Source organism: Chanodichthys erythropterus, chromosome 7, assembly GCF_024489055.1.
Source record: "Chanodichthys erythropterus isolate Z2021 chromosome 7, ASM2448905v1, whole genome shotgun sequence".
NCBI classification, from domain to species: domain Eukaryota; kingdom Metazoa; phylum Chordata; class Actinopteri; order Cypriniformes; family Xenocyprididae; genus Chanodichthys; species Chanodichthys erythropterus.
This window is the reverse complement of record NC_090227.1, coordinates 17,982,099-17,995,824: the sequence shown is the minus strand read 5'-3', so window position 1 is coordinate 17,995,824 and position 13,726 is coordinate 17,982,099.

The window sequence follows — 13,726 nt, the reverse complement described above, 5'->3', positions numbered from 1 at the left end:
CTGTCATCCCTCTATCTGTCTCTGACTGTAACTGTCATCCCTCTATCTGTCTCTGACTGCATCTGTCATCCCTCTGTCTGTCTCTGACTGTATCTGTCATCCCTCTGTCTGTCTCTGACTGTATCTGTCATCCCTCTATCTGTCTCTGTCAACCCTCTATCTGTCTCTGTCTGCCTCTGACTGTATCTGTCATCCCTCTATCTGTCACTGACTGTATCTGTCATCCCTCTATCTGCATCTGTCATCCCTCTGTCTGTCATTGACTGTATCTGTCATCCCTCTATCTGTCATCCCTCTGTCACTGACTGTATCTGTCATCCCTCTATCTGTCACTGACTGTATCTGTCACTGACTGTATCTGTCAACCCTGTCTGTCTCTGACTGTATCTGTCATCTCTCTATCTGTATCTGTCATCCCTCTATCTGTATCTGTCACCCCTCTGTCTCTGACTGTAAGATTCTTTTTTTTTTTTTTTTTAAGATTCAAAAATAGCTTTATTGGCATGGAGAAAGGAATCCTTACATTGCCAAAGCATTAATAACAGTCAATAAAAATAAATAAATAAATAAAATAATAATAATGAAGAAAGAAAAAATCAGCAATAAAATAGCAATAATAATAATAAAATTGCAATAAAAATGTTCAATCTTATAATATTTATAGAAGTGTCTCTAGGCATTTAGTGAGTGTGTTGGTAGTTCTGTCCCGCTGGAGGCTCTTTCGTCGTGACAGGACCTCACGTACCTGGCAGCCAGGTTTGAGCTTGCTGGGCTTTCTCCTAGCAGGTATGGGAGTTTTTCCATATTTGATCTCTGATGAAAGTCTTTGTGGTGGGTTGTGAAATGGGGATAGAAAGCGTCCCTAATTTGTGCATATTTAGGGCAGGATGTCAGAAAGTGCAGTTCTGTTTCCACTTCATTCTCTGTGCAGTGGGGACACAGCCGGTCTTCCTTTGGTAGCCAGGTCTGTCTGTGTCTGCCTGTCTCTATTGTGAGATTGTGTTCACTGAGTCTGTAAATGCTCAGGACTTTTCTCAGTTTAGGGTCACTCACTGTACTCAGGTATCCTGCCAATTCATATTCTCTGTTTAGGGCCAAATAGCATTCCAATTTACTTTGTAGGGCTGTTGCATCTGTCATCCCTCTATCTGTATCTGACTGTATCTGTCATCTCTCTATCTGTTTCTGTCATCCCTCTATCTGTCTCTGACTGTATCTGTCATCCCTCTATTTGTATCTGTCATCCCTCTATCTGTATCTGTCACCCCTCTGTCTGACTCTGACTGTATCTGTCATCCCTCTATTTGTATCTGTGATCCCTCTATCTGTATCTGTCACCCCTCTGTCTGACTCTGACTGTATCTGTCATCCCTCTGTCTGTCACTGACTGTATCTGTCATCTCTCTATCTGTCTCTGACTGTATCTGTCATCCCTCTATCTGTCTCTGACTGTATCTGTCATCCCTCTATCTGTCACTGACTGCATCTGTCATCCCTCTGTCTGTCTCTGACTGTATCTGTCATCCCTCTGTCTGTCTCTGACTGTATCTGTCATCCCTCTATCTGTTTCTGTCATCCCTCTATCTGTCTCTGACTGTATCTGTCATCCCTCTATCTGTCTCTGACTGTATCTGTCATCCCTCTATCTGTCACTGACTGCATCTGTCATCCCTCTGTCTGTCTCTGACTGTATCTGTCATCCCTCTGTCTGTCTCTGACTGTATCTGTCATCCCTCTATCTGCATCTGTCATCCCTCTATCTGTCTCTGTCTGCCTCTGACTGTATCTGTCATCCCTCTATCTGTCACTGACTGTATCTGTCATCCCTCTATCTGCATCTGTCATCCCTCTGTCTGTCATTGACTGTATCTGTCATCCCTCTATCTGTCATCCCTCTGTCACTGACTGTATCTGTCATCCCTCTATCTGTCACTGACTGTATCTGTCATCCCTCTATCTGTCACTGACTGTATCTGTCAACCCTGTCTGTCTCTGACTGTATCTGTCATCTCTCTATCTGTATCTGTCATCCCTCTATCTGTATCTGTCACCCCTCTGTCTCTGACTGTATCTGTCATCCCTCTATCTGTCACTGACTGTATCTGTCAACCCTGTCTGTCTCTATCTGCATCTGTCATCCCTCTGTCTGTCATTGACTGTATCTGTCATCCCTCTATTTGTATCTGACATCCCTCTATCTGTATCTGTCACCCCTCTGTCTGACTCTGACTGTATCTGTCATCCCTCTGTCTGTCACTGACTGTATCTGTCATCCCTCTATCTGTCTCTGTCATCCCTCTATCTGTCTCTGACTGTATGTGTCATCCCTCTATCTGTCTCTGACTGTATCTGTCATCTCTCTATCTGTCTCTGACTGTATCTGTCATCCCTCTATCTGTCTCTGACTGTATCTGTCATCCCTCTATCTGTCTCTGACTGTATCTGTCATCCCTCTGTCTCTGACTGTATCTGTCATCCCTCTATCTGTATCTGAATGTATCTGTCATCTCTCTATCTGTCTGACTGTATCTGTCATCCCTCTATCTGTCACTGACTGTATCTGTCATCCCTCTATCTGTCACTGACTGTATCTGTCATCCCTCTATCTGTCACTGACTGTATCTGTCAACCCTGTCTGTCTCTGACTGTATCTGTCATCTCTCTATCTGTATCTGTCATCCCTCTATCTGTATCTGTCACCCCTCTGTCTCTGACTGTATCTGTCATCCCTCTATCTGTCTCTGTCATCCCTCTATCTGTATCTGACTGTATGTGTCATCCCTCTATCTGTCACTGACTGTATCTGTCATCCCTCTATCTGTCTCTGTCATCCCTCTATCTGTATCTGACTGTATCTGTCATCTCTCTATCTGTTTCTGTCATCCCTCTATCTGTCTCTGACTGTATCTGTCATCCCTCTATTTGTATCTGTCATCCCTCTGTCTGTCATTGACTGTATCTGTCATCCCTCTATCTGTCATCCCTCTGTCACTGACTGTATCTGTCATCCCTCTATCTGTCACTGACTGTATCTGTCAACCCTGTCCGTTTCTGACTGTATCTGTCATCTCTCTATCTGTATCTGTCATCCCTCTATCTGTATCTGTCACCCCTCTGTCTCTGACTGTATCTGCCATCCCTCTATCCGTCTCTGTCATCCCTCTATCTGTATCTGTCATCTCTCTATCTGTTTCTGTCATCCCTCTATCTGTCTCTGACTGTATCTGCCATCCCTCTATTTGTATCTGTCATCCCTCTGTCTCTGACTGTATCTGTCATCCCTCTATCTGTATCTGAATGTATCTGTCATCTCTCTATCTGTCTGACTGTATCTGTCATCCCTCTATCTGTCACTGACTGTATCTGTCATCCCTCTATCTGTCTCTGTCATCCCTCTATCTGTATCTGACTGTATCTGTCATCTCTCTATCTGTTTCTGTCATCCCTCTATCTGTCTCTGACTGTATCTGTCATCCCTCTATTTGTATCTGTCATCCCTCTGTCTGTCATTGACTGTATCTGTCATCCCTCTATCTGTCATCCCTCTGTCACTGACTGTATCTGTCATCCCTCTATCTGTCACTGACTGTATCTGTCAACCCTGTCCGTTTCTGACTGTATCTGTCATCTCTCTATCTGTATCTGTCATCCCTCTATCTGTATCTGTCACCCCTCTGTCTCTGACTGTATCTGCCATCCCTCTATCCGTCTCTGTCATCCCTCTATCTGTATCTGTCATCTCTCTATCTGTTTCTGTCATCCCTCTATCTGTCTCTGACTGTATCTGCCATCCCTCTATTTGTATCTGTCATCCCTCTGTCTCTGACTGTATCTGTCATCCCTCTATCTGTATCTGAATGTATCTGTCATCTCTCTATCTGTCTGACTGTATCTGTCATCCCTCTATCTGTCACTGACTGTATCTGTCATCCCTCTATCTGTCACTGACTGTATCTGTCATCCCTCTATCTGTCTCTGACTGTATCTGTCATCTCTCTATCTGTCTCTGTCTGTATCTGTCATCCCTCTATCTGTCTCTGACTGTATCTGTCATCCCTCTATCTGTCTCTGTCATCCCTCTATCTGTCTCTGACTGTATCTGTCATCCCTCTGTCTGTCTCTGATTGTATCTGTCATCCCTCTATCTGTCTTTGACTGTATCTATCATCCCTCTATCTGTCTCTGACTTTATCTGTCATCCCTCTATATGTCTCTGTCATCCCTCTATCTGTCATTGACTGTATCTATCATCCCTCTATCTGTCATCCCTCTGTCACTGACTGTATCTGTCATCCCTCTATCTGTCACTGACTGTATCTGTCATCCCTCTATCTGTCTCTGACTGTATCTGTCATCTCTCTATCTGTCTCTGTCTGTATCTGTCATCCCTCTATCTGTCTCTGACTGTATCTGTCATCCCTCTATCTGTCACTGACTGTATCTGTCATCCCTCTATCTGCATCTGTCATCCCTCTGTCTGTCATTGACTGTATCTGTCATCCCTCTATCTGTCATCCCTCTGTCACTGACTGTATCTGTCATCCCTCTATCTGTCACTGACTGTATCTGTCAACCCTGTCTGTCTCTGACTGTATCTGTCATCCCTCTATCTGTATCTGTCACCCCTCTGTCTCTGACTGTATCTGTCATCCCTCTATCTGTCTCTGTCATCCCTCTATCTGTATCTGACTGTATCTGTCATCCCTCTATCTGTTTCTGTCATCCCTCTGTCTCTGACTGTATCTGTCATCCCTCTATCTGTATCTGACTGTATCTGTCATCTCTCTATCTGTCTCTGACTGTATCTGTCATCCCTCTATCTGTCTCTGACTGTAACTGTCATCCCTCTATCTGTCTCTGACTGCATCTGTCATCCCTCTGTCTGTCTCTGACTGTATCTGTCATCCCTCTGTCTGTCTCTGACTGTATCTGTCATCCCTCTATCTGTCTCTGTCAACCCTCTATCTGTCTCTGTCTGCCTCTGACTGTATCTGTCATCCCTCTATCTGTCACTGACTGTATCTGTCATCCCTCTATCTGCATCTGTCATCCCTCTGTCTGTCATTGACTGTATCTGTCATCCCTCTATCTGTCATCCCTCTGTCACTGACTGTATCTGTCATCCCTCTATCTGTCACTGACTGTATCTGTCACTGACTGTATCTGTCAACCCTGTCTGTCTCTGACTGTATCTGTCATCTCTCTATCTGTATCTGTCATCCCTCTATCTGTATCTGTCACCCCTCTGTCTCTGACTGTAAGATTCTTTTTTTTTTTTTTTTAAGATTCAAAAATAGCTTTATTGGCATGGAGAAAGGAATCCTTACATTGCCAAAGCATTAATAACAGTCAATAAAAATAAATAAATAAATAAAATAATAATAATGAAGAAAGAAAAAATCAGCAATAAAATAGCAATAATAATAATAAAATTGCAATAAAAATGTTCAATCTTATAATATTTATAGAAGTGTCTCTAGGCATTTAGTGAGTGTGTTGGTAGTTCTGTCCCGCTGGAGGCTCTTTCGTCGTGACAGGACCTCACGTACCTGGCAGCCAGGTTTGAGCTTGCTGGGCTTTCTCCTAGCAGGTATGGGAGTTTTTCCATATTTGATCTCTGATGAAAGTCTTTGTGGTGGGTTGTGAAATGGGGATAGAAAGCGTCCCTAATTTGTGCATATTTAGGGCAGGATGTCAGAAAGTGCAGTTCTGTTTCCACTTCATTCTCTGTGCAGTGGGGACACAGCCGGTCTTCCTTTGGTAGCCAGGTCTGTCTGTGTCTGCCTGTCTCTATTGTGAGATTGTGTTCACTGAGTCTGTAAATGCTCAGGACTTTTCTCAGTTTAGGGTCACTCACTGTACTCAGGTATCCTGCCAATTCATATTCTCTGTTTAGGGCCAAATAGCATTCCAATTTACTTTGTAGGGCTGTTGCATCTGTCATCCCTCTATCTGTATCTGACTGTATCTGTCATCTCTCTATCTGTTTCTGTCATCCCTCTATCTGTCTCTGACTGTATCTGTCATCCCTCTATTTGTATCTGTCATCCCTCTATCTGTATCTGTCACCCCTCTGTCTGACTCTGACTGTATCTGTCATCCCTCTGTCTGTCACTGACTGTATCTGTCATCTCTCTATCTGTCTCTGACTGTATCTGTCATCCCTCTATCTGTCTCTGACTGTATCTGTCATCCCTCTATCTGTCACTGACTGCATCTGTCATCCCTCTGTCTGTCTCTGACTGTATCTGTCATCCCTCTGTCTGTCTCTGACTGTATCTGTCATCCCTCTATCTGTTTCTGTCATCCCTCTATCTGTCTCTGACTGTATCTGTCATCCCTCTATCTGTCTCTGACTGTATCTGTCATCCCTCTATCTGTCACTGACTGCATCTGTCATCCCTCTGTCTGTCTCTGACTGTATCTGTCATCCCTCTGTCTGTCTCTGACTGTATCTGTCATCCCTCTATCTGTCTCTGTCATCCCTCTATCTGTCTCTGTCTGTCACTGACTGTATCTGTCATCCCTCTATCTGCATCTGTCATCCCTCTGTCTGTCATTGACTGTATCTGTCATCCCTCTATCTGTCATCCCTCTGTCACTGACTGTATCTGTCATCCCTCTATCTGTCACTGACTGTATCTGTCATCCCTCTATCTGTCACTGACTGTATCTGTCAACCCTGTCTGTCTCTGACTGTATCTGTCATCTCTCTATCTGTATCTGTCATCCCTCTATCTATATCTGTCACCCCTCTGTCTCTGACTGTATCTGTCATCCCTCTATCTGTATCTGACTGTATCTGTCATCCCTCTATCTGTCACTGACTGTATCTGTCAACCCTGTCTGTCTCTATCTGCATCTGTCATCCCTCTGTCTGTCATTGACTGTATCTGTCATCCCTCTATTTGTATCTGACATCCCTCTATCTGTATCTGTCACCCCTCTGTCTGACTCTGACTGTATCTGTCATCCCTCTGTCTGTCACTGACTGTATCTGTCATCCCTCTATCTGTCTCTGTCATCCCTCTATCTGTCTCTGACTGTATGTGTCATCCCTCTATCTGTCACTGACTGTATCTGTCATCCCTCTATCTGTCTCTGACTGTATCTGTCATCTCTCTATCTGTCTCTGACTGTATCTGTCATCCCTCTATCTGTCTCTGACTGTATCTGTCATCCCTCTATCTGTCTCTGACTGTATCTGTCATCCCTCTGTCTCTGACTGTATCTGTCATCCCTCTATCTGTATCTGAATGTATCTGTCATCTCTCTATCTGTCTGACTGTATCTGTCATCCCTCTATCTGTCACTGACTGTATCTGTCATCCCTCTATCTGTCACTGACTGTATCTGTCATCCCTCTATCTGTCACTGACTGTATCCGTCAACCCTGTCTGTCTCTGACTGTATCTGTCATCTCTCTATCTGTATCTGTCATCCCTCTATCTGTATCTGTCACCCCTCTGTCTCTGACTGTATCTGTCATCCCTCTATCTGTCTCTGTCATCCCTCTATCTGTATCTGACTGTATGTGTCATCCCTCTATCTGTCACTGACTGTATCTGTCATCCCTCTATCTGTCTCTGTCATCCCTCTATCTGTATCTGACTGTATCTGTCATCTCTCTATCTGTTTCTGTCATCCCTCTATCTGTCTCTGACTGTATCTGTCATCCCTCTATTTGTATCTGTCATCCCTCTGTCTGTCATTGACTGTATCTGTCATCCCTCTATCTGTCATCCCTCTGTCACTGACTGTATCTGTCATCCCTCTATCTGTCACTGACTGTATCTGTCAACCCTGTCCGTTTCTGACTGTATCTGTCATCTCTCTATCTGTATCTGTCATCCCTCTATCTGTATCTGTCACCCCTCTGTCTCTGACTGTATCTGCCATCCCTCTATCCGTCTCTGTCATCCCTCTATCTGTATCTGTCATCTCTCTATCTGTTTCTGTCATCCCTCTATCTGTCTCTGACTGTATCTGCCATCCCTCTATTTGTATCTGTCATCCCTCTGTCTCTGACTGTATCTGTCATCCCTCTATCTGTATCTGAATGTATCTGTCATCTCTCTATCTGTCTGACTGTATCTGTCATCCCTCTATCTGTCACTGACTGTATCTGTCATCCCTCTATCTGTCTCTGACTGTATCTGTCATCTCTCTATCTGTCTCTGTCTGTATCTGTCATCCCTCTATCTGTCTCTGACTGTATCTGTCATCCCTCTATCTGTCTCTGTCATCCCTCTATCTGTCTCTGACTGTATCTGTCATCCCTCTGTCTGTCTCTGATTGTATCTGTCATCCCTCTATCTGTCTTTGACTGTATCTATCATCCCTCTATCTGTCTCTGACTTTATCTGTCATCCCTCTATATGTCTCTGTCATCCCTCTATCTGTCATTGACTGTATCTATCATCCCTCTATCTGTCATCCCTCTGTCACTGACTGTATCTGTCATCCCTCTATCTGTCACTGACTGTATCTGTCATCCCTCTATCTGTCTCTGACTGTATCTGTCATCTCTCTATCTGTCTCTGTCTGTATCTGTCATCCCTCTATCTGTCTCTGACTGTATCTGTCATCCCTCTATCTGTCTCTGTCATCCCTCTATCTGTCTTTGACTGTATCTGTCATCTCTCTGTCTGACTCTGACTGTATCTGTCATCCCTCTGTCTGTCTCTGACTGTATCTGTCATCTCTCTATCTGTCTCTGACTGTATCTGTCATCCCTTTATCTGTCTCTGACTGTATCTGTCATCCCTCTATCTGTCATCCCTCTGTCACTGACTGCATCTGTCATCCCTCTGTCTGTCTCTGACTGTATCTGTCATCCCTCTGTCTGTCTCTGACTGTATCTGTCATCCCTCTATCTGTCTCTGTCAACCCTCTATCTGTCTCTGTCTGCCTCTGACTGTATCTGTCATCCCTCTATCTGTCACTGACTGTATCTGTCATCCCTCTATCTGCATCTGTCATCCCTCTGTCTGTCATTGACTGTATCTGTCATCCCTCTATCTGTCATCCCTCTGTCACTGACTGTATCTGTCATCCCTCTATCTGTCTCTGACTGTATCTGTCATCTCTCTATCTGTATCTGTCATCCCTCTATCTGTATCTGTCACCCCTCTGTCTCTGACTGTATCTGTCATCCCTCTATCTGTCTCTGTCATCCCTCTATCTGTATCTGACTGTATCTGTCATCTCTCTATCTGTTTCTGTCATCCCTCTATCTGTCTCTGACTGTATCTGTCATCCCTCTATTTGTATCTGTCATCCCTCTGTCTCTGACTGTATCTGTCATCCCTCTATCTGTATCTGAATGTATCTGTCATCTCTCTATCTGTCTCTGACTGTATCTGTCATCCCTCTATCTGTCACTGACTGTATCTGTCATCCCTCTATCTGTCTCTGACTGTATCTGTCATCTCTCTATCTGTCTCTGTCTGTATCTGTCATCCCTCTATCTGTCTCTGACTGTATCTGTCATCCCTCTATCTGTCTCTGTCATCCCTCTATCTTTCACTGACTGTATCTGTCATCCCTCTATCTGTCTCTGACTGTATCTGTCATCCCTCTATCTGTATCTGAATGTATCTGTCATCTCTCTATCTGTCTCTGACTGTATCTGTCATCTCTCTATCTGTCTCTGACTGTATCTGTCATCTCTCTGTCTGACTCTGACTCTATCTGTCATCTCTCTATCTGTCTCTGACTGTATCTGTCATCCCTTTATCAGTCTCTGACTGTATCTGTCATCCCTCTATCTGTCACTGACTGCATCTGTCATCCCTCTGTCTGTCTCTGACTGTATCTGTCATCCCTCTGTCTGTCTCTGACTGTATCTGTCATCCCTCTATCTGTCTCTGACTGTATCTGTCATCCCTCTGTCTGTCTCTGACTGTATCTGTCATCCCTCTATATGTCTCTGTCATCCCTCTATCTGTCATTGACTGTATCTATCATCCCTCTATCTGTCATCCCTCTGTCACTGACTGTATCTGTCATCCCTCTATCTGTCACTGACTGTATCTGTCATCCCTCTGTCTGTCTCTGACTGTATCTGTCATCCCTCTGTCTGTCTCTGACTGTATCTGTCATCCCTCTATCTGTCTCTGTCATCCCTCTATCTGTTTCTGTCTGCCTCTGACTGTATCTGTCATCCCTCTATCTGTCACTGACTGTATCTGTCATCCCTCTATCTGCATCTGTCATCCCTCTGTCTGTCATTGACTGTATCTGTCATCCCTCTATCTGTCATCCCTCTGTCACTGACTGTATCTGTCATCCCTCTATCTGTCACTGACTGTATCTGTCAACCCTGTCTGTCTCTGACTGTATCTGTCATCTCTCTATCTGTATCTGTCATCCCTCTATCTGTATCTGTCACCCCTCTGTCTCTGACTGTCTCTGTCATCCCTCTATCTGTATCTGACTGTATCTGTCATCCCTCTATCTGTTTCTGTCATCCCTCTGTCTCTGACTGTATCTGTCATCCCTCTATCTGTCTTTGACTGTATCTATCATCCCTCTATCTGTCTCTGACTTTATCTGTCATCCCTCTATATGTCTCTGTCATCCCTCTATCTGTCATTGACTGTATCTATCATCCCTCTATCTGTCATCCCTCTGTCACTGACTGTATCTGTCATCCCTCTATCTGTCACTGACTGTATCTGTCATCCCTCTATCTGTCTCTGACTGTATCTGTCATCTCTCTATCTGTCTCTGTCTGTATCTGTCATCCCTCTATCTGTCTCTGACTGTATCTGTCATCCCTCTATCTGTCTCTGTCATCCCTCTATCTGTCTCTGACTGTATCTGTCATCCCTCTGTCTGTCTCTGATTGTATCTGTCATCCCTCTATCTGTCTTTGACTGTATCTATCATCCCTCTATCTGTCTCTGACTTTATCTGTCATCCCTCTATATGTCTCTGTCATCCCTCTATCTGTCATTGACTGTATCTATCATCCCTCTATCTGTCATCCCTCTGTCACTGACTGTATCTGTCATCCCTCTATCTGTCACTGACTGTATCTGTCATCCCTCTATCTGTCTCTGACTGTATCTGTCATCTCTCTATCTGTCTCTGTCTGTATCTGTCATCCCTCTATCTGTCTCTGACTGTATCTGTCATCCCTCTATCTGTCTCTGTCATCCCTCTATCTGTCTCTGACTGTATCTGTCATCTCTCTGTCTGACTCTGACTGTATCTGTCATCCCTCTGTCTGTCTCTGATTGTATCTGTCATCTCTCTATCTGTCTCTGACTGTATCTGTCATCCCTTTATCTGTCTCTGACTGTATCTGTCATCCCTCTATCTGTCATCCCTCTGTCACTGACTGCATCTGTCATCCCTCTGTCTGTCTCTGACTGTATCTGTCATCCCTCTATCTGTCTCTGACTGTATCTGTCATCCCTCTATCTGTCTCTGTCAACCCTCTATCTGTCTCTGTCTGCCTCTGACTGTATCTGTCATCCCTCTATCTGTCACTGACTGTATCTGTCATCCCTCTATCTGCATCTGTCATCCCTCTGTCTGTCATTGACTGTATCTGTCATCCCTCTATCTGTCATCCCTCTGTCACTGACTGTATCTGTCATCCCTCTATCTGTCACTGACTGTATCTGTCATCCCTCTATCTGTCACTGACTGTATCGGTCAACCCTGTCTGTCTCTGACTGTATCTGTCATCTCTCTATCTGTATCTGTCATCCCTCTATCTGTATCTGTCACCCCTCTGTCTCTGACTGTATCTGTCATCCCTCTATCTGTCTCTGTCATCCCTCTATCTGTATCTGACTGTATCTGTCATCTCTCTATCTGTTTCTGTCATCCCTCTATCTGTCTCTGACTGTATGTCATCCCTCTATTTGTATCTGTCATCCCTCTGTCTCTGACTGTATCTGTCATCCCTCTATCTGTATCTGAATGTATCTGTCATCTCTCTATCTGTCTCTGACTGTATCTGTCATCCCTCTATCTGTCACTGACTGTATCTGTCATCCCTCTATCTGTCTCTGACTGTATCTGTCATCTCTCTATCTGTCTCTGTCTGTATCTGTCATCCCTCTATCTGTCTCTGACTGTATCTGTCATCCCTCTATCTGTCTCTGTCATCCCTCTATCTTTCACTGACTGTATCTGTCATCCCTCTATCTGTCTCTGACTGTATCTGTCATCCCTCTATCTGTATCTGAATGTATCTGTCATCTCTCTATCTGTCTCTGACTGTATCTGTCATCTCTCTATCTGTCTCTGACTGTATCTGTCATCTCTCTGTCTGACTCTGACTGTATCTGTCATCTCTCTATCTGTCTCTGACTGTATCTGTCATCCCTTTATCTGTCTCTGACTGTATCTGTCATCCCTCTATCTGTCACTGACTGCATCTGTCATCCCTCTGTCTGTCTCTGACTGTATCTGTCATCCCTCTGTCTGTCTCTGACTGTATCTGTCATCCCTCTATCTGTCTCTGTCATCCCTCTATCTGTTTCTGTCTGCCTCTGACTGTATTCTGTCATCCCTCTATCTGTCACTGACTGTATCTGTCATTCCTCTATCTGCATCTGTCATCCCTCTGTCTGTCATTGACTGTATCTGTCATCCCTCTATCTGTCATCCCTCTGTCACTGACTGTATCTGTCATCCCTCTATCTGTCACTGACTGTATCTGTCAACCCTGTCTGTCTCTGACTGTATCTGTCATCTCTCTATCTGTATCTGTCATCCCTCTATCTGTATCTGTCACCCCTCTGTCTCTGACTGTATCTGTCATCCCTCTATCTGTCTCTGTCATCCCTCTATCTGTATCTGACTGTATCTGTCATCCCTCTATCTGTTTCTGTCATCCCTCTGTCTCTGACTGTATCTGTCATCCCTCTATCTGTATCTGACTGTATCTGTCATCTCTCTATCTGTCTCTGACTGTATCTGTCATCCCTCTATCTGTCTCTGACTGTAACTGTCATCCCTCTATCTGTCGCTGACTGCATCTGTCATCCCTCTGTCTGTCTCTGACTGTATCTGTCATCCCTCTGTCTGTCTCTGACTGTATCTGTCATCCCTCTATCTGTCTCTGTCAACCCTCTATCTGTCTCTGTCTGCCTCTGACTGTATCTGTCATCCCTCTATCTGTCACTGACTGTATCTGTCATCCCTCTATCTGCATCTGTCATCCCTCTGTCTGTCATTGACTGTATCTGTCATCCCTCTATCTGTCATCCCTCTGTCACTGACTGTATCTGTCATCCCTCTATCTGTCACTGACTGTATCTGTCACTGACTGTATCTGTCAACCCTGTCTGTCTCTGACTGTATCTGTCATCTCTCTATCTGTATCTGTCATCCCTCTATCTGTATCTGTCACCCCTCTGTCTCTGACTGTAAGATTCTTTTTTTTTTTTTTAAGATTCAAAAATAGCTTTATTGGCATGGAGAAAGGAATCCTTACATTGCCAAAGCATTAATAACAGTCAATAAAAATAAATAAATAAATAAAATAATAATAATGAAGAAAGAAAAAATCAGCAATAAAATAGCAATAATAATAATAAAATTGCAATAAAAATGTTCAATCTTATAATATTTATAGAAGTGTCTCTAGGCATTTAGTGAGTGTGTTGGTAGTTCTGTCCCGCTGGAGGCTCTTTCGTCGTGACAGGACCTCACGTACCTGGCAGCCAGGTTTGAGCTTGCTGGGCTTTCTCCTAGCAGGTAT